The sequence below is a fragment of the Physeter macrocephalus genome, chromosome 5, assembly GCF_002837175.3.
Source record: "Physeter macrocephalus isolate SW-GA chromosome 5, ASM283717v5, whole genome shotgun sequence".
Lineage (NCBI taxonomy): Eukaryota > Metazoa > Chordata > Mammalia > Artiodactyla > Physeteridae > Physeter > Physeter macrocephalus.
Genome location: NC_041218.1, coordinates 70973686 through 70999722, shown reverse-complemented (window position 1 = coordinate 70999722; position 26037 = coordinate 70973686). Strand labels below are relative to the sequence as shown.

At 37.4% G+C, this 26037-nt stretch overlaps 1 protein-coding gene across 3 annotated transcripts in view; it reads left to right on the top strand.

Annotated features, from left to right (window-relative positions):
- CRPPA (CDP-L-ribitol pyrophosphorylase A) overlaps nucleotides 1–26037 on the top strand; it is a 466682-nt gene that overhangs the window by 348375 nt on the left and 92270 nt on the right. Inside the window, exon 12 of one of the 3 annotated variants that reach the window (XM_055085024.1) lies at nucleotides 19204–19296. The exons of the other annotated variants lie outside the window; for them this stretch is intronic. The gene's annotated coding sequence lies outside the window, so the exon portion shown is untranslated. The remainder of the gene's footprint in view (nucleotides 1–19203; nucleotides 19297–26037) is intronic. 3 annotated transcript variants of the gene reach the window in all.

Below are 26037 nucleotides of genomic sequence, written 5' to 3'. Positions count from 1 at the left end.
ATTCTATTGATTTGAGTCTTCTCCCTTTTTTTCTTCATGAGTCTGGCTAATGGTTTATCAATTTTGTTTATCTTCTCAAAAAAACAGCTTTTAGTTTAAGTGATATTTGCTATCGTTTTCCCCATTTGTTTCTGATCTGATCTTTATGATTTCTTTCCTTCTGCTAACTTTGGGGTTTTTTCGCTCTTCTCTTTCTAATTGCTTTAGGTGTAAAGTTAGGTTCTTTATTTGAGTTTTTCTTGTTTCTTGAGGTAGGATTGTATTGCTATAAACTTCCCTCTTAGAACTGCTTTTGCTGCATCCCATAGGTTTGGGGTCCTCGTGTTTTCATTGTCATTTGTTTTAGTTATTTTTTGATTTCCTCTTTGATTTGTTTAGTGATCTCTTGGTTTTTTAGTCACATATTGTTTAGCCTCCATGTGTTTGTATTTTTTACAGTTTTTTTCCTGTAATTGATATCTAGTCTCATAGCATTGTGGTCAGAAAAGATACTTGATACGATTTCAATTTTCTTAAATTTACCAAGGCTTCATTTGTGACTCAAGATATCTATACAAATATATATCTAGCCCAGCGAATGTTCCATGAGCACTTGAGAAGAAAGTGTATTCTGTTGTTTTTGATGGAATATCTTTTTCCATCCCTTCACTTTCAGTCTGTATGTGTCCCTGGGTCTGAACTGGGTCTCTTGTAGACAGCCTATATATGGGTCTTGTTTTTGTATACATTCAGCCAGTCTGTGTCTTTTGGTTGGAGCATTTTATCCATTTACATTTAAGGTAGTTATCGATATGTATGTTCCTATTCTCATATTCTTAATTGTTTTGGGTTTGTTATTGTAAGTCTTTTCCTTCTCTTGAGTATCCTGCCTAGAGAAGTCCTTTAGCATTTGTTGTAAAGCTGGTTTGGTGGTGCTGAATTCTCTTAGCTTTTGCTTATCTGTAAAGGTTTTAACTTCTTCATTGAATCTGAATGAGATCCTTGCTGGGTAATGTAATCTTGCTTTTAGGTTTTTCCCTTTCATCACTTTAAACATGTCCTGCCACTCCCTTCTGGCTTGCAGAGTTTCTGCTGAAAGATCAGCTGTTAACCTTATGGGGATTCCCTTGTATGTTATTTGTTGCTTTTCTCTTGCTGCTTTTAATATTTTTTCTTTGTATTTAAGTTTTGATAGTTTGATTAATATGTGTCTTGGCATGTTTCTCCTTGGATTTATCCTGTATGAGACTCTCTGTGCTTCCTGGACTTGATTGACTATTTCCTTTCCCATATGAGGGAAGTTTTCAACTATAATCTCTTCAAACATTTTCTCAGTCCCTTTCTTTTCCTCTTGTTCTTTTGGGACCCCTATAATTTGAATGTTGGTGCATTTAGTATTGTCCCAGAGGTCTCTGAGACTGTCCTCAATTCTTTTAATTCTTTTTTCTTTCTTCTGCTCTGTGGTAGTTATTTCCACTATTTTACTTCCAGGTCACTTATCTGTTCTTCTTCCTCAGTTATTCTCCTATTGATTCCTTCTGGAGAGTTTTAAATTTCATTTATTGTGGTGTTTATCATTGTTTGTTTGCTCTTTAGTTCTCTAGGTCCTTGTTAAACGTTTCTTGTATTTTCTCCTTTCTATTTCCAAGATTTTGGATCATCTTTACTATCATTACTCTGAATTCTTTTTCAGGTAGGTGCCTATTTCCTCTTCATTTGTTTGGTCTGGTGGGTTTTTACCTTCTTCATCTGCTGTGTATTTCTCTGTCTTCTCATTTTGCTTAACTTACTGTGTTTGGGGTCTCCTTTTCACAGGCTGCGGGTTCATAGTTCCTGTTGTGTTTGGTGTCTGCCCCCTGTGGGTAAGGTTGGTTCAGTGGGTTGTGTAGGCTTCCTAGCGGAGGGGACTGGTTCCTGTGTTCTGGTGGATGAGGCTGGATCTTGTCTTTCTGGTGGGCAGGACCGCGTCCTGTGGTGTGTTTTGGGGTGCTTATGACCTTATTATGATTTTAGGCAGCCTCTCTGCTAACGGGTGGGTTTGTGTTCCTGTCTTGCTCGTCGTTTGGCATAGGGTGTCCCAGCACTGTAGCTTGATGGTCATTGATTGGAGCTGGGTCTTAGTGTTGAGATGGAGATCTCTGGGAGAGGTCTTGCTGATTGATATTACGTGGGGCCAGGAGGTCTCTGGTGGACCAATGTCCTGAACTCGGCTCTCCCACCTCAGAGGCTCAGGCCTGACAGCTGGCTGGAGCACCAAGACCCTGTCAGCGGCACGGCAGTGAATGTGGCAGTCTCCATTATGAAGTCAGATTATGAGGGTCTACAATTGCTGTTCAGCTAGAACAGGCTGACTTGGTAGCAATTTGTCTATGAGGCTGTCTCCAGCAGCTGGTGGCTAAAAGAGTAGATCTCCGCATGTGCTGCCAGAATCTTAAACGTTTATAATAGAGGTTTTCACTGGGTTCAGTCACGGATTCGGTACAGAGAGTCTCAAGAACACCTTACTCTCTCAAGTTTGTGTGTCTGAAACAGCTCCTAAGCCTGAGGGTCTACAAGCTGCAGGAAGACGAGACTGCCCAGGGCGGGCTGCAGGCCGTGATTCTTGCCACGAGCCCCGCTGCTGCCATTGTGGAATCCAGCTTCCCCCACCGCTCTGCAGTGAGTTTTCTGGGAAGCTTTCTCTCTGTGCTGTTGAGATTCGTGCTGCCTGAGTTGCCCAAAGCCATGGAGTGCATAAATGTTGGGGCGGGGGTACAAACCCAGCAAATCGGGCTCCAAGGTCTGTGTTACATCACCCAACGAGAGTTGGGAGGCCACTCACCTAAACGTCTCACCCCCACGAGCCACCTCCTCAAACCCGCAGCGCCACGGGGTAAGTCACCGGTGCCGGCACTCCTGCGCAGCTGCACAAAACCTAAACAACATTTTTACACTTGGATATCTTACTATTTCTATTTAGTTAAACTTAATAAAAAACTGAGGTTATACTTTCTCCCCTAGTTTGACTTGTTCTCCAAGTTCATGTTACCAGGGCTTGTGGCTCTTCCTCTTTTAGAGTTTTGGACCCTTTTTCTTAACCTTGTTCCCTATGCAACGGCCTTTCTTTGAACTATCCATCAAATCGAGACTTTCTTATTTCTCCTGCCATCACTTTAGTTTATGCCCTCACCCGTATAAGCCAGTCACGCCTTATATGCCACATATGCCAGCAGACCACTTACCATTTCCTGATCATGCTGTGCTCTTTTGCCTTATGCCTTTGAACATGCTGTTGCTGCCTGATGTGCTCTGTTATTATATTTTTACACACATTTATTTCTTCTTCATCTATGCTTATGTCATACTTTCACGCTATTATAGAACTTACAGTGCCTTACCACTAGACAAGTTAAGAGTAGACAGCATGTTTTACACATCTCTATTTCCTTTGAATCTGGACTATTAAATGTTGGTAACAGGTGTAAAAGAATTTAGGCAAGCTTAACACTGAATGGGCCTCCCAAATCTTCTTTCCCTCCATAAGCCACACAAATAATGTTCTTCTCATTCTGCATTCCTGACCCACACTCTTCAATAACTCTGTACCTACTTCTCCCACAAGTAAATCCACCATTTGTCTGTTGTTATGGCCCATCATCTTAGTCCACCCCACTATTTGCAGTCAGGTTCTACTGTAGTTTACCTTTTACTTCAGTCTTTTCCTGAAGTATACAAAGAATTCAAACAAGCTCTTGAAATCTTTTTCACTTATCTGCTGCTTTAATGGAAGCTAAGCTCCACCTGGTGGTAGAATTTGCTTCTCTTGTTTAGACTTGAGCACATGCAGTGAGATCAATCCAGCAGGGAAACAAATTTGTATACATCTCTATATATGCAAACATGTATGTTTATGTATTACATATGTGTGTGAGTGTGTGTTTTGCAGTCTTTCCTCTGTCACAAAAGTAGTGAAATATGCTTGTTAATTTATTTTACCGACGTTGACGTTTAAAACATGGCATTCAGCATTTGATTATTATAAATGTTTCGTGCTATTCAGGCTCTCAGCAATGACCAGAATGATCTTAGTGTGATAATCACAAACCAAATATTTCCTACCACCCCTGTCCCACATCATAATTGGTTTGGGAAAGGACTTAATTTATGCTTTGGTACTAAAGGAAGTTTATTTAAAGGCCTTTATGATTCATATAAAATTATAAAAATAAAATGGAAAAATGTTTGAAAATATTAACTCAAGTCATATTTTAAAGCAGGATAGTCCAACCCTTTACTCAGTACACGAGTATGTTCTTTCTCTCTCACAAGCAAGCGAGCGCAGTATTATGTTTACCCTTTATGTTGAGAGACATTTTGTAGCATATAGCTTTATGAAGACTAGAAAATTAGCCAGAGTTTACACACTGGAAGCTCTGCAGCTGGATTTAACCCACAGATATGTTTTTTCATGTTTCTACTAAAATATGAAATCATTGCCTCTGTTTGAAAATTGGAAAATTTCATTATAAAAATGCAGCTATCTAGCAATGAGGGGTCTTTTTCTCGCAAATCAAGTGATCTCAACCTGAGGAGTAAGTACCCTTTTTAGATGTGGTGCACACTCTAATTTTCCATAAGCCCCACTACTCCTTAATGTACCACACTCTGCCTCCTTTTGTTTATTGCCTGGCTTCTGTAGGCACTGACATTTAGGACCATTGGCATTCATCTGTGATGCCTGTCTGAGAAGTTCATATTCTGGTCGAAGGAGAAAATGAAGAAAGATGGGTCAATAACCATCAGAAAAGTGAAAGGAACAACCCAAACAAAAGGTATAAAATTGCTTTCTCTGTAATTTTGCACAACGCCCCACTGGTGGCATAGGTGTACTTCCAATAGTATCGTATTTAAGGAAAAGCACTATCTTTCCTAACTGCTGGCTGACAAATTTTAGAGGCTTCATTTTCCTCCAAATACCAACTCCTGGACTGAGAAATATCTGAAGTTATGTTATTTATTTTCACTTTGAGAGTATTTTAGTTGTTAGGCTACAGTCTAGGCACAGACATAAATGTATTTGCTTTCTCCACCAATCAGACCACCTCCTGAGCAGTGAATATTACTACTAAGCCAGTGTTGCCCAGCCTTCCTAACCCGGTCCACATCTAATGAAGTTATATATTTCCTGCTCCAACACGTTTTTGATTTGCATTTTGTATCTCCCTTTAAAGGGGCATCTCTTCTATGGTTAATAGTGACCATGTTTTGACTATCCTCACCCGTTGTAGTTGGGCAGAATAATGGCCCCCCAAAGATGTTCCTATCCTAATCCCCATAACCTATAAACATATTACATTACATAGCAGAGGAGGATTAGGATTGAAGATGAAACCAAGACTGCTTATCAGCTGACCTTAAATAGATTACCCTGGATTAAATAGGTGTGTGCAATAATGACAGTGGTCCTTAAAAGTGGAGACCGAGGCCAGGAGGTGCCTTGGAGGTGTGACTATGGAAGAGTGATCAGAGTGAAGCCACGTTGCTGGCTTTGAACAGAAGAAGGGGCCACAAACCAAGGCATGTGGGTATCCTTTAGAAGCTGGAAAAGACAAGGAAACAGATTTGCCTCTAGAAATGCAGCCCTGCTGACAGCTTGATTTTAGACCAGGGAGCTCTGTGTTAGAATTCCATCCTATAAAACTGTAAGATAATAAGTTTGTGTTGTTTTAAACCACCAAGTTTGTGGTAATTTATTTCAGCAACAATGAAAAACTAGTATACTGGCAAAGAAGTTTCCTTTGAAGTTTGTTCTCTGACATTTTTGTTATGAAAAAGCATATTTTTTCACAATAAAAATTGTACTAAAACATAATTTTTGGAACAATGCAAGTTTCTCCCTGCTTTCTTCTCCTGCTTTTCTTTCCCCTGTCTTGAGAATCATTGTTTTAACCCACTCCTGCCCCTCCACAGCAGAGAGAGAAGGTCATGGTTGAAGAACTGTGCCCCTACAGTGTGGAGCTACAAATGGGAAACCTGTGGTTGAAAGAGCTAACAAAACGTAGAAGGCAGCAAAAAACAAACAAAAAACCTTTTATTTTTCCCAAGATTCCTATAATCTCTGCACCATAGAAGATTTTTTTTTTCTGTTGCTTTTGAACCACAAAACTGCGGAACTATTTTGCAGCCCACTGAGAGTGATGCTGCATAAACTTTTCCATGGGATTATGGCACAGTAAGAACCTGTTGTGGTCTGTATGGTGTCATCGACCGGCACTTATACGTACACTTAACTAGAATTCTTAATACATTAGAAAGTATCAACTTGAAAATGAAGTATCTACTGAAAACTTTTTCACATTAAGTTTATAAATGTTCATGATGCTACTTTCTGGAAATTTAACAAACAAACTCTCATTAGTTAGGATCAGACTAATTTCACTCATCATCTTGGTATTCATGTCATTAAACATAACATTATATATAGTAGCTGCTCACTATATGGGTGAGTGAATAAATCCAGCTTTTCAATTATTGGCACTTTATCTGGTTTAGCAAAAAGTAGGATATAAAGCTGTGGTTTTCTCATCTCAGTTTTGCTCTGGGATTCTCAGAGTATAATTTCTCCAAGCTCAAGGTGGTCCTAGAATTTAAAGACAGATATTTTTCAATATGGCCTCTAAATGTTAGACAACTATGTAATTTAGTGCTTAGTCAAAGAAACCAAATACCTTTTCCAGAAGGGAAATTGAATCAGGAGATGTCACGTTGCCCTTCAAAAGGCAATTTCTAAGGGACTTGAAAGGGTTGAATTTTAGACCCTACCTTCCTCCACCCCCACTCCTTTATAAGGACCTGTGAAGAAGTTTTTTTAGTTCCTGATGCTGATTCTTACACTTTCATATCTATACTGAAAATCATGTGGAGATATTGTTAATTATGTTGCATATCATGCAGCATCCCTAGAAATTCAGATTGGGTAGGCCTTGGGTTGCATCGTGAAAATTGTGTTTTGTAAAAATTGTACACATGTGCTGCAGGTGACATCGAAGGCCAGGCTGTGAGAAATGTTGTCTTAGGTTGCTTGATGTGCCTATATTGTTGTTCACTTGTACAAACGTTATTGTGTGCCCATGTACTCTAATCTACAAAGAAATCCACTGCTCTCCTGTTGTCCATATCCCCATACCTCTCCTCTGCCTCCCACCTGCCCCCTCACCCAACTGTGTAATGATTTTACAAAGCCATGCTTCCCCCCACCCCAAGACCTAGGGTGGTAGATAGAATTAAAATTATTATAGTAGAAAAAGTCCCGTAATTCTCCTCTGGGGTAGGTGGTGCTTTGCTTCTGAAAAGGGCTGAACTTCCTTTTCTGTGTGTTAATGGGTCTGGGCTAGATAAGTATGTGTCTTGCATGTTCCTGTCTCTTTCTTTAAATATGTCTCTTCCATCCTACATCGATAGTGCCTGGCTCCAAGGTTTCCCTCACCATGACACAGTATAAGACCTGTCCTAAGTCTCACTGATCTCCACACCTTTCCTCCCTCTTTCTTACCACCAAAACGCCTCTATCAGCAGCAGATAATCAGAAAGGCAAGTTAATCTGTCAAATGGTACAAACGAGAATTTGTAAGTATTGGTGAACCCAAGCATTAAACCTGGGGCTTCATCTTCATCAGTAGTGAGCATGGCTTAAGCATCTACTGAGTTGTACGCTCTGTGCTAGCGCAAAGGAGCAAAGGGGAGGAGGATTTTCTGCTCAAGGGGCGTTAACGCAATGGTGGGAATTTCAGTATGAAGGCTTCTAAATCGGGGAGATGAATTTGAGGGTATGTAAGGTAGGTATACCTTGTCCCTTTACTGAGGCTAAGTGTTCAGATGTTTTTGCTTCACCCTTGGGGCAGTGAGACCCTTGATGTCTTTTAGGCTTCACACAGGGCTCCTCTACTACTGTAGACTGGCAAAAAATAATCAGTTGCACTAGTTCTTCCACCGCATAGAAATTAATTAAGTAGTTTCATACAAAGTGAAAGGATCATTTTTTTAAAATTAAAATTAACAGACATTTATTGGGCATATTTGTCTCCATAAACTCTTTGTTATTTGGTACAACACTCAGTTTTGAATATGATGGGCAATGGTAGGTATTATATAATGGCAAGTAAAGCAGTGATTGTATATTTGTAATTTCATGGATTATTAATAGGGCATTCTTATTTTGTTAACCCCGCCTGAGACAATATATTTTAAAAATAGCTTCTTAATGCTACTGTTTTTCACTTGTTCAGTGGCTACTCTTAGGATGAGATATTTTATAAATTTACTTTAGGGTGGGCAAAATGGAAAAGGGAATAAACTCTTCCCAGTTTCTTCAAGAGGTCCCAAAGTGCATGATACAAAGAATGGAATTTGCTTTGATATAAACATAACTTGCTAACAATAGTTATCCCAAGATAGAAACAGTAGCTTTCTTGAGGGAGTGAAACTTAGATCAGACATGATCTGGCTGCCTTTGAGGTTCCTGTATCACAGGGACGGTTGACTAAGTAATCTGCAAAGAGCCTTCCCACTGAGGATCAGAATCCTAAAACTCAGAATGCCCTGGCATGTGTAGGGAGGTTGCTGAACTGTCCCTTTAAAAAAATGCCCACTAGAGGGAGTATAACATCATAAATATTTCCTTTCAGTTGCCTTAACTTCTGGTAAGCCAGCAAGAAAGCAAGATTCAAGTGCAAATACCTAGAATTTATTTCATACTTTAAAAAATGTTTTTCTCATTAAAATCTTATGGACTATTTTGATAAGCGAAGAAAATTTTCTTCTAAAAAATTAGTGTAGCGTATAGTATGTAACATTAATATTATTTGTATATGTAAAGAATTCAGAATTTTAAATGACTGGTGGAAATAGAATCCAGATCACTTATTCGTAGTTATCAGTGTAAAACATCTTGGTTCTACATGGAGTATGTTTCACCAAATTTTGTTAGGTCTCTTGTTACTATTGTTTTATTTGCCGTGGATATAATTCTATAATTTCCCCGTATGTTATAGCTTTTCCAGACATTTAAGATAAACTATTCCACTGGACAACTGGTTTGATAACATAGTATCAAAATCAAATGTTTCATTCTTAAATTTTTAAAAGAACCTGCCAGTCTGTTTTAGGAAAATTAAAAATGGGTATTTTTCAGATAAAAGCACATTCATTCTCTTTCTGTTGTGGGTGGTTCTGCATTTAACTCTATTTTTTCCATTAAAATTTTCTTATTTTTTCCCATAATTTTGACATTAAGTCTCCAAGTTCTGTTTTGGATTGGACTTTTTATATTCGAATATTTGGAGAAAAAAGTTTTAAAATATTATCTATTTTGAAGCACTGACCATTAAAACCTCAAAAGTTCAAAAGCAAAATATTTATGAAAAATTGAGGTATTAGCCTTTTATTGGTAAAATATAATTTAAACTAGAATTTACATAATCCTCATCAAGGAGAAAGAAGCACATATATATTATTTCAAATATATTTTAATTCCTTAGCATCTTAACTATTTGAAGTGCATTTCTAACAGGTCTTTTTTTCCCCTTACCTTACTGTCAGCATCACTGGCCACAAAATAAACTTCCCTAACTTCTCTAGTTCACTGAAAATTGTTACTTCTATTTAAATTGAGAATTTTCTTTTTCTTTTCCATTGCAATTTTTAAAAACCCAAAAACCTACAGCTTGGCAAGTGATGTGTCAATGTGGAAACAGTAAGTTACTTTGATTGTGCATTGCCTTCTAATAAGTGATTTGGGGTAGGGGTGACTTCTTGTTCTTGCTTCTGTTTGCCTGAATGATGCTGTCACCGGGTCAGCTCCTCCATTACTCCCTATGTGAATGAAACTAGTATCCAACCTTCCTCAAAAGCCAGGCTTATTTGTTATATTTTTGTTTTATTTATATTTAGAAAAATTTAGTATGAAATTAATACATACTTGTAAACAACCAAAAATATGTAAATATTGATACTGAAGGACAGAAATTAAAAGGTAAATTTTTTTTCCTTCTCAGGTTTCGCTGTCCCTCTGGTGCAATTTGACTCTTTCCAGATACTTTGTAGCACATGCAATCCTGTGTGTATATATATATATATATATATATATATATATATATATATATATATACACACACACATTTTTATACATGGATATTTCTTTTGCCTTTTTTTAAACAAAAATGGAATCGTGAAAAATACTCTCCTGTGGACTGCTTTTTTCACTAGCAATGTATTTTTAAGATGTTCCTATTTCAGTACTTACAGAATTACTTCATTTTTTTATAGTTGTATAAAATCCCATATTTTATTTAGACTCTAGTTTCCTATTGATAGACATTTAAATTGTTTCCCCTATTGCATTATATCAAATAGTGCTGCAGTGCAGGAATTTGAATATCATCTTTGGGATTTTGTGCATTTCCTACGTTTTTGTGGTTAAAACGCCATAGATGCTGAAAGCATGGCTGGCTAACTATTTACATTTTATTCATGGCCTATTTCCACAAGGCTTTTAAGATGTCTGTGTTTTATATTACTCTGTGTCTGTGAAAGATATTTACTTTTATCAACAAAACATGTTGGTTGCCAACAATCAGATTTCAAAAGAAAAAATGCGAGTTTCTCTGAGTGTATCTTTACTAGAAAGTGAAAGAGAGATCATTTGTCTCTAATTCAGGTGGAAAACTCTTAAGATTGGAGGGGAAAAAATGAATTAGCAGAATCACTGTGACTTTAGATCATGTTGATCAAATGTGAGATTAAGTATTGGATGTTAATATTTTTGTTGTTAATTAATGGCAAGAATTGAATGGTTAGGTAAAAATGACTTGGGCACACACTTTAGAGTACTCTGCAGTAATTAAAAGCAACAAACTAGATGTACACAAAATAACATGAAGATACTGTAAGAACACTGGGTTGAATAATTAAAAGTAATAAACAGAATGATTCAAAATTTTTACAAATCAATAACCTTTATAGATTATTAGGTTATAAATCAATGCACTTTATATTAGAACATACACAAAACATTATTACACAAGAATTCCTAGGAGTTCAAGGCTGTCAAATATGTTAGCATGGTTCTAGAAGGAAAAGTGAAATGGGTTTGGGGAATAGACATAAAAGACAATCATCAGAAAATAAAACTCAAAGAAAGAATAAGTATTTAGACAGTGCTTTCATGATTTTTCAGATACTGAAGAGCCTTTTTGTAGAAATGAGTGGTTTATTTCCCATGAACATTTCCTAAATTGACTTGTTCTTTGAATGTTGTTTTTCTTTCAAGTTGACAGTTCCTAGAATGGGCAGAAAAGATGCAACACTAATATTCCTCAAATGTAGCGATACCCTTCTGTGGCTGGGAATGATGGTATATTTTGGAAATAACTATAATTAGGGGTCATTGTTCAAGGTGGTTAAATTGGTAGGAAGATGAGAGATATATGATTGTATCAAAGCTTTCTTATAACATGACTCCTAAGTAAGGACACCAAAAGAGCCCAGGTAACTAGCTGTTTGAACCCTCCATCCAGACTATCTGAGAAGATGTTCCAGGAGCTGGGCCTGAGAGTGGGTAGAACTGCCCAACAGGCCAGGTCCAGAGCCAAAGAAAAGTCAAGACTGCATCCGGAGTGAATTATAAAAACAAAAGGCTAAAACTTACATAGCACTTGCTGTGTGCCAGGCCGGTTCTAAGCACTTTACATGTAATAACCACTCAGTCGTCACAACAAAGCTGCTGGGGAAGGTGAAATGATCAAGACCACCTGTTCAGTGTGGTAGGTGCCAGTGGGCTTGCAGAAGCGGTGAGGAGATGAAATCCAAAGGTCTGTGGGGAAGGCCTGGCAAGATGGGGATAGAAGGATCAGGAAGAAGGGGCTGGAGAAATCCCCAGGGGTGGAGGCCCGGAAGGTTGTATGTATTCTGTGCCCTGGCCTTGCTGGGTGGAAGCAGGAGGTCTGAGGGCTGCCCAGGCCATTTGTATCACAAAGGGATTTCAATCCTCTTCATCCCTGGGGCCTCAGAGAAGAGTTCAGAAAAGTCAGGTTGGTTGGCAGTGTGGAGACAGCCAAGTCAGGATTCTTGACACGTGATATTCTTTGTTTTGGTGAGGTTGGCAGCCCTCTCTTTGTCTCCTTTCTGGATGATTAAAAACCCCAAACATCATGAGCCGGATGTTTGAATGTTTTTAAACCTCGTAATTTTGTAAATTGTCTGTTCCTGGCCACCTTCCCCACACTTTTGCCCCAGCTGATATCATGATGCTTTCGCCTTCGATTTCTTAGTTTCTGTTGACTTTTGAATGAAGAAAGTGTAATCTGAGTTTGTTTTCCCAGCAAGGTGATGGCAAAAGGATATTTATAGTGTTGAGGAATTTTTATTTTCTCTCAGACATCTAGGATGAGTAGTATATTCTAGACCCTACTCTCCAGGATATCTCTTTTCTGCTGTGATAATAAAATTGATCAGATGTTTTGAGGTTAAGTAAACTGTTGTAATAATCTGGCAGCTGCCTGCTGGTTGTGGTTTTCAAAAGCAATTACTCACTCTGGAGTCAACTTTGAACTCTACATTTTAATTGAAAAGGCTAATTGTAGGCTATTGCTCCTGATTTAGCATTTGATTTGGCAGATTAGGAAGTCAAAGCACATTGGGAAGGGAGGGGAGAGGAAGAGAAAGTAAGTAGAAGTGTTGCCGAGCTCAAATTCCTGAATTCCTGTTTATATATGAGTGTTTTCATACACAGCACATTGTATGCTAACTGGAGAAACAGCAGTTGGACTAAAAAGTCTCTGAGGCACCTGTCTGAGGTTAGTCTGCAAAATCCTTATTTTGGGCTTCTTTGCTTCTGTCTCTCTCTCTCCCTCTCCCTTTTTCTCTCACTCTCCCTCCCTCTCCCTTCCTTCCTCCCCCCCCCCCGCCCCCGTTAATTTCTTAATTTTATTTCAAATGTGAAATTTCAGGAATAATTTTCAAGAATATTATCAGACCACGCTTATATATCTGATTAGGAGCTTATTTCTCAAATTCTTGGTTATGCTAATAGGTGGAGACTGCTATTTGTTTTCACTAAAACCTAGCTAACAGTTTTACTTAAAATCAGCAAGAGATAAGAGATTATTGATGTGTGTTCACAAGAACAAATTACTTCCCTATGGGAATCGTTATAAATTGAATTACAAGAAAGATACCAAACATCCAAAAAGAAATATAGCTGCACCCAAATTTACATCCAGGACAATTAGTAGCATTATTAAAATGGCCAGAAAGTTGCTTTTAGAATTGAGCTGAGAAGTGTGAGAACTTGTATTTCTGCAGTCTTGTCCCCACCTAAAAGCAAATGTAGTACTTTTACATTTACTGGGCACAGATGATACTATGCATTTTATAGAAATACATCCTCTAAATTTAAAAATATATATATATGTATATGACTCCTTTGGACTTTATGCTTTTAGATCAATTGGCAAACTGTGCTGGGAATTTCCTGTGAATCTAATAAAATGTTGATAGCCTAAATTAAGGCTGAAATGAAAGGCATGAACATATGAATTGTTTAATTTTATAATACGTTTCAAAATGCTAGTTACATATTGCTTGAAAATCCACTTTATTTTTAGACTTTTGTGGAATGCAGGTTGGGCTCATTACAGTTCTGTTGATATTTTCATTGACCTCGTAAATATAATTTAATCTCTATGCATCAGCTTTCTGATCTGTAAAAATAAGATAAATATTCTTCCCACACACTTTGCACTCAGAACTCCTCTGTTGAAACAATAAACAGGGTTGTAATATATGAATGTGAGTACTGCTTCAGAATCCAACGTCTTTATCAACAACAAAGAAGAGCTGACATTTATTTGGTGTTTCAGTATTAAATTGGAAGATACTACAGTTAATGAAAAAAAGAACCATCTGTGTTGCTATTAGGAGGATTATTCTGAAATATGGATATCACTGGAAATGTCAGCTGCCTGCTGCACAATTTCCAAGAGCCATTTTTTGTGATCCCAGTATTCATAGAGGTCCTCAAGTAAAATTGACACAAGGAGAGGAAAACCTTATAGACAGGAGGACTTCAATTAAACACAGTTCTTTCAAAATATCTTAAAATCAAATCTACTTGTGTATTTTTACTCTCTACTTTTGGCAAAGTACCTTGCTTTAGAAAGTAGGGAAAAAAGATGACTTTTGTGGTAAGATTAAAGAGACGTGTTTTTTCTCTACGAAAGAAAAGATTGAAGAGAAAGTTAAGCTTTTCAGATAATGTTATTAGAGGCAGAATTTAGACACAATGGATTATTACTTTAGTCATGGAAAAGATTCATATTTGAGGGAGGAAAAATATTTAGTTACATGATGGTTTCTAAAAATACCATGAGATTATGGAGGTAAATCGAATTTTCCCCTTTGATGATCTTAGAACGTAGAGAAGACATGTCTGAAATGCCAGTTCTAGAGTCTGAATTTCGAAAACAAAACAAAACCAAAAAGCCTTCTAACATGATGGTATAATAGTCATTTCAGAACGCTGCTCTGGAAACACAAGATAGGATTACACCTCAGCCAAATTGTCAGCTTTTGCCCGAAGGCATGTTACAAAATCCTGACAAGCCTCAGTTTCCTCATCTGTAAAATACAGGGAGAATAATAATACCTATCTTGCTGGATTATGTTTAAGATTAAATGAGTGACTATTAACTAATTTCCTACTAACTTATTTAAGATAAAACTGCCCAATATGTTCTAGCTACTATTATCCCATTACTCAATATCTGTGTTTTATAATTAATCATAACTGAGCTTCCTCAAAATGATCACAAGGGAATTGTAGAAATCAAAACACAAAGTCACATTTGACATGAAAAATAAAACAAATTTTCAGGAAAGTTAAGAACAAGTATAATGAATCCATTATTTAAATTTGGGTATATAGATGGACTTCAGTTGTCAAAGCTTCTAGAAAAAGAAAAAGTGATGATTGAAAAGAAATTAAAGTTTTAGGAATTCTTTCACCCCATTAGCAGACATACACCATTATGATCAAATTATTAGAATAGAAAAAAATTCAGACAGGAATAACTTCATGTCTTGAGGTAATTTCCTGTATTATTGCTAGAAACATGTTTGATTAGGGACTAAATTAGTGGAAAATTTGTCTGTTTTCAAGAAAAATGAAAGGCCAGAATTGAACTGATGACATAGTTGAAAATTTTACAACTGCCAATGGCTACTGGGGTTTTATTGTGGTTAAACCCCATACTTGAATTTCTATAGCAGCACCTTATTGCTATAGAGGATTAAATAGGCTATTCTTTTCTATTGTCTGGCATACAGACATATCAGTACCTCACCACCAGAGTTACCTGAATTTCTCTCCCCTAAAACGGACTGGTGTTGGGGGCGGGGCTCCCTTGAGAGGATTCACAGAATGGCGTGTCGGTCACCAGCGACCACCCGCTGTAGGATCATGCTCACTGAGCGTGCTAGTCAGAGTACAGGCAGGGCTCTCAGCGCCTCTGGTTACTTGATCCATCTGCTTTTAGCTCTGGTGGAGGTTTGATTATGAAGACGGCCTTTGCTTTGCAGACATACGCTTGAGTCTTATTGAGATAATTTGTTGCAAAGGAACTCTGGCTACTGCTCAGGTGAAACAGCTTTCTTTCCATACGGTTTCACTTTACTGGAGGTGAGATCCAAGAACTGCTTTTTAGTGGGAGAAGGATTTCTCCAGGACAGCTTGCTAGGATTTCTTTGTTCAATCTCCTTTCTTTCAAGTTGGTTGAGGGACATCAGATAGGATTCTTGTTTCACCCCGCATGCTTCTTGTCAACTATCTTGCCTTTCACAGTCTGACTACGCAGGGACGTTTACAGCCTTCCACTGGAGTCTGCCAGACCTAGGTGTTATGTGCCATACCTCCAGGGATCATTACCATATGGTATTTTAGGAGAGGACACAGTTCATTTCAATGCAATTCAAATGAGCAGATTTCTTTTCTTTATTACACCATTGCATTTGGAGGCAGTCCACCAGAGGCAGAATCTAACTCTCAAAGGAACGCTCTGCCCACTCTGTCCATTTAACAGGACATTTGGCTCAAAAATCTAGTCGGTTGATCACACATGTGCAACAGATGTGTGAGCATGCGTAGCGAAAATAAAAAATAAAAAATCCCAGCAGTGTACTGTGGGAAATGTAGCAGAACTACTGGAAAACAGGACACAAAGAAGTCTGGTACTAAAACTTTGATTTTTGTTGTTGGAGGGCAATGTTTTTTAATTAATCTTTCCCTCCTTTCGTAGGAGGAAAAGGTATAGGTTTCCACTATTATTTTGCAGTGATCATTCATGTAACACTGGTGAGGAAACTTGGTTCATTTTCACAGACCTCCTCTTATAAAGATATAATACTAAATATTTTGACCAGAATTTTTTGGGCCCCTGCTTCTCAGGAACTGAATGTTGGCATACTTCCACTGAAAAAACCACCCATTTACAAGAGAGGATATCAGAAATATACATCCTTTCATCCATGCTTCACAGGCTTATATGGAAAGAGAGAGCACCAGCTGTTTTTCTCATGGTGAATAAGGGTTACTTGGGGAAATCTCTCTTCCTGTTTTTATATGGACATCTAAATTGTTGCATAGCCAGTTAATTCTGGTTAGGTCAATAGCACAAGGTTAATTATTGGAACCTTCCTCTTTTGCCTGTGTGACAGTAAAAGATTAATAGGAACCAAAAGAAGAAAATGAAATATAGTGACTTATCCTAGAAGTGCTGTTTATTTGGGAAATTTAAATTTTGCTTTCATTATATTTGAAAGGATTTATACATAATCATCTTTGTCTTCTAGGAAATAGTAGACGTTTGAAAAACAGTGATGTGAATTAATTCGAAAACCTGAGTAATATGAAATTAATCAGATTCAGAAGGATTTTATAATATGTTAAAATATTTAGAAAAAATATCACTTTTATTTTGTAATAGGAACATTTTTTTTTTAAGTAGAACAATTGGCATACCTATGAGATAACTTTGAAATTGTTTTCCTGTTCTCTGTTATACCTCAGTTTGGCTTGGATAATTTTATAACTTTTTTTTTAAAACTAGTTATGATGCAAAATTCTCTTTCTAACCTTAGGTTTAATTAACACATCAAAGGACACATGGACTGATTCCCTTCAATGTACTACAATATATTTTTATCCAGCTGCATGTTATTATATAACCTCAGAGTAAAGCAACCGTATCACTGTTGATATATTCAACTTCTGTCCTTTGGATTTGGTCAGCATTGCATGTGGAAGCAGAAACCCACCCTGTATTGTTATACGGATGGTTTTTCATTCATATCCGTGTTACTCTTAATAAATGTCTCAAAGAAAAATATTCTGCAGCAGCCACTCATAAAGAAGCAGAAAATGGCAAAACCACAGCATAGAAGGAAACCTATGTGAAAACACTGGTTGTGTCTTCCTGGATACAGAAAACAAATAGAGCTTTTGAAAGAGCTTGCCAATATATGCCTGCCAAATAAAATATTGTTTTATGAAGTCAGGAAAAAACTAATTTTAAAGGTTATTGTAGGTTATTTGTGGTCACTTCTGGTGTGCATACAACATGATGTCATCCTGAACTCTTCTCTATATATATTTCAGTCTTAGAAGTCTTTTGTCTAAGACTTGATCTCAGCTACTAGAGACATCTAAACTAAAATACTCTTATTATTCAATACTCATAAAAATGTAGACTGAAAAAAATTAGAATAGATGGAAAAAAGTCCCAGCCAAGTCCAGGCAAGAAATCATTCAGGCAGATTCATCTTCTGAAATCATACCTACATTGTAGACATCTTAGGACACAGTTGCTGGAGAACTTCTCAAGTGACTGGAAAGTAGCCACGTGTCCAAATGGCTCTCCTGGAAAATTATTGCCCATTGAGAGGGGGTAGATGGGACCCCTGCCAGAGATATCTCATCTGAGGAATGGGAGCAAGGGGTTCCTTGGGCAGTCCAATTTCTCCTTCTGGGTGGACCACTTGCCTATTATTCCCAGATATTTTTCACTTTGTTTACATGACCTCCTGCAGCAATTTCTCTTCTTTCCCTGTAGCAGGGTTGATTTTTTTTCTTTGTGGGAATTTTTTTGCTTGGAAAACCCCTCTTTGTTGAGGTAGTCCTCGGTAAACTAGGAAATGTCAAATAAACACTGGATGAAGACAGACTAGAAGGCCAGTGGGATATAACAGTTGAAAATGGGGGAAGCTAAGAAATCTCTTGAGCAAAAAAAAAAATCAAAACAACATTTGGGCATTGGAAAGAATATATAGTTTTACTGAGATGTAAAAGGAAATGCATGTTTATAGTGGAAAACTGACACTTTAAAAAGTTTATCAGGATACCAAGCTGAGGTCATTTGCATCGTCTTCAAATTCATTCAGGCATTCAAAACAAAGCTTTTTGAGCATCTCAGTGTGCAAGGCATATTGATGTTAGAACAAAAGAGATAAGTATATTATAGATACAATAGAAGGTATTAAGTGTTTTGGAGGAAAATAAAACAGGGAAGAAGTGTTCAGAGTTGCTGGGATGGAGGAGCTGTGATTTCAAATTCCGTAATCTGGGGACACCTCACTAAGAAAGTGACATTTGAGCAAAGCATAAAGTTTGTGGCTGGAGTGAACCGTGTTGCTAACTGCGGGAGAGCGTGGCAGGTGGAGGAACAGTAAATGAAGAGCCCCAAGCCTGCAGGACACGTGGTGTGTTGGAGGAACAGCACAAAACCAGTGTCCGTGCCATGTATGTGGGTATATTAACTTCATCTGTGCATATGTGCAAGGGCACCCCACGTTCCACAGATAGGCACGTTAAAATGCCTGAGAGATGTGGGGCAAATACATATTTTGGTTACATAATTTTTTTCACTATTTACGATTCAGATTTAGGTAAACTGCTCTGTGAAAACTCTGCTCTTTGCATGAGAATGGAAAGCATCTGCAGGTCCAGTGAGGTGAAACACGGGTTCTGATGTGTTTGTGGTTATTTTGTCATCTCAGTGATTATATTGTGCTAATGTATATTAAGTACTCCAAACCTATAAATATATTTCATCATGAGATTGGCAATGATTTCTTACCGATCTGTTCTTTTTGGGAAACCTAGTCTGTGAAATTATTCTCTCTTCTCTCTTTGCATAGCTTTGAAGATGATATGAAATGCAAGATTCATTCAGGTCTGATAAAGTAAACCTTTAGAAAATACATAGTAAAGACAGGACACGGGAAAATGCGGTGAGTTACTAAACAAAATATAGAAAAATCAAAACTGGGATATTAATCATCCCTTTAATACAGTTCTCTACTGTACTGTTTGTTCGTCAACATGGGATAGTTTTAGAAAGGTGTGATTTGGGGTTTCCATGTTCCTGGGTTGTTATGTATTGGGAGGAGTCTCTTGGAAAGCAAATTGGAGGGACGGCTGAATTACAACTAGCAATAGGAAGACAAGACTGGAACTTTGCTTTTTTCTTCTTTTAATTGTAGGAGGAAGAGAATACATTTGGTCCCTTGATGAGTTTATGCTCTCTTGACAACGTCTAGGGAACTGTGTCCTTTTGATATTGCATAGGTGGCAAATCACCCAATGAGGCATCAGCTACCTTACTAAGGGATATGTTTATAGCTTGTCATTCCTGATCCTACATGAAGAGAGGGGGAAAATGTTGTTCTCCAAAATTATCTTCAGTTGTGAAGCCTGTTTAAAAACACAAACAGGGCTTCCCTGGTGGCGCAGTGGTTGAGAGTACGCCTGCCGATGCAGGGGACACGGGTTCGTGCCCCGGTCGGGAAGATCCCACATGCCGCGGAGCGGCTGGGCCCGTGAGCCATGGCCGCTGAGCCTGCGCGTCCGGAGCCTGTGCTCCGCAACGGGAGAGGCCACAGCAGTGAGAGGCCCGCGTACCGCAAAATAAATAAATAAATAAATAAACAAACAAACAAACAAAAGCACCACCAAGGGAACTTGATACAAGGTTAACTAGGGAGAGTCAGAATGGGACTGACTCAGAGGTGAGTCAGGCTAGCTGGTCCTGGGTCACTGCTAGGTTCACTGAGTGAACTTCAGACTCTAAATTCCAGTTGTGCTCTGGCTATAAATTAGCTTGAATGATCAGCTTGAATGATCCCAGCAATTCTCAGTTGCCTCTTTCTGTTCCTCCTCCATGACTGACATGCATCTCAGCTCACGTGTAGTGGTGACTACAAAATATTTTATAAGCTGTTGAAGAAACTTCCTGCAGTTCAGCTCTGGGATTTATTTAGACTCTCTTCCTGCAAAGGAGGAGAGATATCATTGTACCTCATGATATGGGATAGCATATATTGACAAAGAAGTAAAAATAGTGTCAAGTGGAGGATGTAAGAGAAGGCTGGGCAGCCACTAGTCACATGAATGATAAGAGCTCTGTGCCAGAGTCCTTTTGTATTAGTTTTGTGTTATTTATTTATCCATTTATCGCTTCAGATGCAAGTGGTTCATTTTAATAGGAAAAAGACCACCTAGTACAGGAGGGCTTATAATGAAAAACAGCAGTTCTCTAATCCACATGTCTTTCTACCCACACTTCTGCTCCAAAGAGGCAGCTACTTGTAAGTTCTAATTTTGTGTTCTGCTACTTGTTTTTATTTTTAATCTAAAACATTTATTTCCCTAAGGCTAATGTTTAAAAAAATTTTTTTTAATAAGAATATTTTAGGTTCACAGCAAAACTGAGGGGAAGCTATAGAGATTTCCCATATACTCTTGGCCCCATACATGTACATCCTCCCTCATTATCAACATCATCCTCCACCAGACTAGTACAGTTATTACAATTGATGAATCTATATTAACATATCATAATGACCCAAAGTCTATAGTTTACATCATGGTTGCCTCTTGGTTTTGTACATTCTATGGGTTTGGACAAACGTATAATGACATGTATCATTATGTTATCACACAGAATATTTTCAGTGCCCTAAAAATCCTTTGTGCTGTTTATTCATCCTTCCCCCTCCCTCAACTCATGGCAACCACCGATCCTTTTATATTTCCATAATTTTTGCCTTTTCCAGAATGCAATATAATTGAAATGACATAGTATGTAGCCTTTTCAGATGGGCTTCTTTCACTTAGTAATATGTTTTTAAGGTTCCTTTAAGTCTTTTCGTGGCTTGATAGCTCATTTCTATTTAGTACTGAGTAATAATCCATTGCTTGAATGTACCCATTCACCTACTGAAGGTCATCTTTGTTGCTTCCAAGTCTTAGAAATTATGAATAAGCTGCTATGCACATATGTGTGCAGGTATTTGTGTGGATATAAGTTTTCAGCTTTTGGGAGTAAATACCAAGAAGTGTAACTGGCGGATCATATGGTAAGAATATGTTTAGTTTTGTAGGAAACTGCCAAGTTGTCTTCCAAAGTGGATGTACCATTTTGCATTCCTACCGACAATGTTCTAGAGTCCCTGTCGCTCCACATCCTTACCAGCGTCTGGTGTTGTCAGTGTTTCAGATTTGAACACTGACCATTCTAGCCATTCTCATAGGTGTGCAGTGGTATCTCGTTATTGTTTTAATTTTCATTTCCCTGATGGCACATGATGTGGAGCATCTTTTTATATGCTTATTTTACATTTGTGTGCCTTCTTTGGTGAGGTGTCTGTTCAGATCTTTGGCCCATTTTTTAGTCAGGTCATTTATTTTCTCATTGTTGAGTTTTAAAATGTTATTTGTATATTTTGTATAACAGTCCTTTATCAGCTGTGTCGTTTACAGATATTTTCTACCAGTCTGTGGTTTGTCTCCTCATTCTCTTAACATTGTTTTCGCATAGCAGAAGTTTTTAATTTTAATGAAGTCCAGCTTATCAATTCTTTCTTTCATGGATTGTGCCTTTCATGTTGTGTCTGAAGTCATCGCCAGCCCAAGGTCATCCAGGTTTTCTCCCATGTTATCTTCTAGGATTTTCATAGTTTTGTGATTTATATCTAAGTATGCGACCCATTTTCGGTTAATTTTTGTTAAAGGTGTAAGGTCTGTGTTTAGATTCTTTTTTTTTTGCACATCTAGAAGTCCAGTTATTCTGGCACCATTTGTTGAAGAGACTATCCTTTCTCCTTGCACAGCCTTTGCTTCTTGTCAAAGATCAAATCTGTGTGGGTCTATTAATGGGTCCTCCAGTCTGTTTCATTGATCTGTTTATTCTCTCACTGATACTACACTGTCTTGAATAGTGTAGCTTTATAGTAACTCTTGAAATTGAGTAGTGTTAGTCCTCCAACTTTGTTCTTCGTCTTCAATACTATGTTGGCTATTCTGGGTCTTTTGCCTCTCCATATAAATTTTAGGATCAGTTTGTTGATATCCACAAAATAACTTGCTGTGGTTTTGATTGGGATTGCATTAAATCTATAGATCAAGTTGGGAAGAACTGACACGTTGATAATATTGAGTCTTCCATGAATATGGAATATCCATGAATATGGAATATCTCTCCATTTATTTAGTTACTCTTTGATTCCATTCATCAGAGTTTTATAGTTTTCCTCACATAGATCTTGTACATCTTCAGTTAGATTTGTACCCAAATATTTCATCCTTGGGTGCTAATGTAAATGGTATTATGTTTTTAATTCAGATTCCACTGGTTCATTGCTGGCATATGAAAATGACTGACTTGTATATTAACGTTGTAAGCTGCAACTTTGCTATAATTGCTTATTAGTTCCAGGAGCTTTTGGTCAGTTCTTTCCGATTTTCTGCATAGATGATCATGTCATCTGCAAACAGACATTTATTTCTTCCTTCTCAATCTCTGTATCTTTTTTTCCCTTGTCTTATGCATTAGTTAGACATTCCAGTACAGTGTTGAAAAGGAGGAATGAGAGGGGACATCCTTGCCTGATGTTAGTAGGAATGCTATGAGTTTCTCACCATTAAGTGTGATATTGGCTGTAGGTTTTTTGGTAGATTATTTATTAAGTTGAAGATGTTCACTCCCTATATTCCTAGCTTACTGACAGTTTTTATCATAAAGGGGTGTTACATTTTGTGAAATTCTTTTTATGCAACTATTGATATGATCATGTGATTTTTCTTTTTTGATCTGTTGATGTGATGGATTATATTAATTGATTTTCAAATGTTGAACCAGCCTCACATACCTGGGATAAATCCCACTTGGTTGTGGTGTACAATTCTTTTTATGCATTGTTAGATTCAAATAGGTAATATTTTGTTGAGGATTTTTGCATCTATGTTCATGAGAAATATTGGTCTTTAGTTTTCTTTTCTTATGATGTCTTTGTCTTGTTTTGAAATTAAGGTAATGCTAGCCTCATAAAATGAGTTAGGAAGCAAGTATTTCCTTAGCTTTTATCCTCTGAAAGCGATAGTAGAGAATTGGTATAATTTCTTCCTTAAATGTGTAGTAGAATTTACCAGTGAACCCATCTGGGCCAGGTGCTTTTTGTTTCTGAGGGTTATTCATTATTGATTCATTTTCTTTAATAGATATAAATCTATTCAGATAGTCTATTTCTCCCTGTGTGAATTTTGGCAAATTGTGTCTTTCAATGAATTGGTCCATTTTATCTAAGTTTTCTAATTTGTGGGAATAGGGTTGTCCATAGTATTCCTTTATTATCCTGTTAATGTCTATGCAATCCATAGTGATGTTCCCTCTTTCATTTTTGATAATAATAATGTGTCCTCTCTCTTTTAGTCTTAGTCTGGATAGAGGCCTATCAATTTTATTAATCTTTTTAAAGAAATAAATTTTGGTTTCATTGATATTCTCTGTTGATTTCTTATTTTCAATTTTATTGACTTCTGCTCTAATTCTTACTGTTTCTTGTCTTTTGCTTACTTTGGATTTAATATGCTCTTTTTTTTTCTAGTCTCCTGAATTGGAAACTTAACATGATTGATTTTAAACCTTTCTTCTTTTCTAATATATGTATTTGATGCTATAAATATTCCCCCAAGCACTCCTTTTTCTGCATCCCAACACATTTTGATAAGTTGGATTTTAATTTTCATTTTGTTTGAAATATTTTTAAATTTCTCTTGAGATTTCTTCTTTAACCCACGTGTTATTTAGAAGTGTGTTGTGTCATCTCCATGTATTTTGGGCTTTTCTCAAACAGTATCTTTCCCAGATGTCTTTCTGTCATTGATATCTAGTTTAATCCCACTGTGGTCTAAGAGCAGACACTGAATGATTTCGATCCTTTTAAATTTGTTAAGGTGTATTTTATGGCCCAGAATATCGTCTATCTTGGTGAATGTTTCATATGAACTTGAGAAGAATGTGTATTTTGTTGTTGGATGAAGTAATCTTTAGATGTTAATTATACCCAACTGACCGATGATGTTGCTGAGTTCTGCTCTGTCTGAAATTAATATAGCTACTCTTGCTTTCTTTTGATTAGTGTTAGTGTGGTATACTTTTCTCCATCTATTTACTTTTAATCTATATTTGTGTTTATATTAAAAGTGGTTTTCTTGTAGACAGCATATAATTGGATCTTGTTTTTAGATCCACTCTGACAACGTCTATCTTTTTTTTTCACGTATACTTTAAAAAAATTATTATTATTATTTATCTTTGGCTGTGTTAGGTCTTTGTTGCTGTGCGCAGGCTTCTTCTAGTTGTGGTGAGCGGGGGCTACTCTTCGTTGCGGTGCATGGGCTTCTCATTGCGGTGGCTTCTCTTGTTGCAGAGCACGGGCTCCAGCCACCCAGGCTTCAGGAGCTGTGGCTCGCGAGCTCTGGAACGCAGGCTCAGTAGTTGCGGCTCATGGGCTTAGTTGCTCCGCAGCATGTGGGATCTTCCTGGACCAGGGTTCGGACCCATGTCCCCTGCACTGGCAGGTGGATTCTTAACCACTGTGTCACTAGGGAAGCCCAACATCTTATCTTTTGATTGGTGCATTTAGGCATTCAAAGTGATTATTGATGTAGTTGGATTAATATCTGCTATGTTCATTATTATTTTCTCATTGTTGCCCTTGTTCTTTGTTCCTATTTTTGTCTGATTCTGCTATTTGTTAATTCTTCTGGCTTTCCTTCATGGTGCTTGATTTCCTACATGTTTGGTGATTTTTGAGTATGAGTTCATGTTTCTTTGAAGTTTAGCCTGTATTTCCTTAAGGCCTTGGTTTACGACTGGTGTCCCTCAGAAAAGAAGTTGTTTCTGCCAGTGCCTGTACTTACTACTGATCTTGGACCACTTCAAAATAAGCTCATGACCTAAAATTCTTTAGGTATTCCAGCTAGTATAGCAATGATTTGTAAAATTCACTGATAAACTATTTGTATTTATGAATTCTTAAGTGAGTTAATTTTTTTTCCTCTGCTAGCACCAAATTTCAATTCAGGAATTTTTTCTTTTTATCATTAGCAGAAAAGGTGCACGTGGTGGTGGAAGTTGGAAGGGTAGGGTGAGGGTGGGAAAGTAGGAGATTGTAGGAGATAACATTCACTTATATTCAAATCAAGAATATGGCACCATGTCCTCTCTAGCTTATGTAGAAAAATCATCTGTAAGAGTTCCATATTGGCTTGGCTCTAGGGTTTACTTCATGTTTCCCATGATTTGTGAAATTTTGAAAACTATAGCTCAAAATTACCTGGGTTTGACAAGTATCTTGAAGGTAAAACCAAGTTTTTGCCTAAATAATCCTTACCTCTTTATAGCATACCCACAAATTGAACTGATGCTGTGTACATTGTATCCAGCATTTTTAGTTATTTTCAGGGCAAGTTATGTTAGAGTATCTAGGCTGCCCAACTGCCAGAAAATTAGTTCTCCTCACCTACTTTTTGTTGTTCTTGTTAAATTCTCCTTCTATTTCTTTCACTGTTATAGTGTATTCTTTATTGTTGTTGTTGTTTTTGTTGTTATTGTTTTACTGTCATTTTAAGTGGGGTGCCACAGGAAAGGAAAGCAAATATGTGTGCTCAAATTCCTTAAGCTACAAATT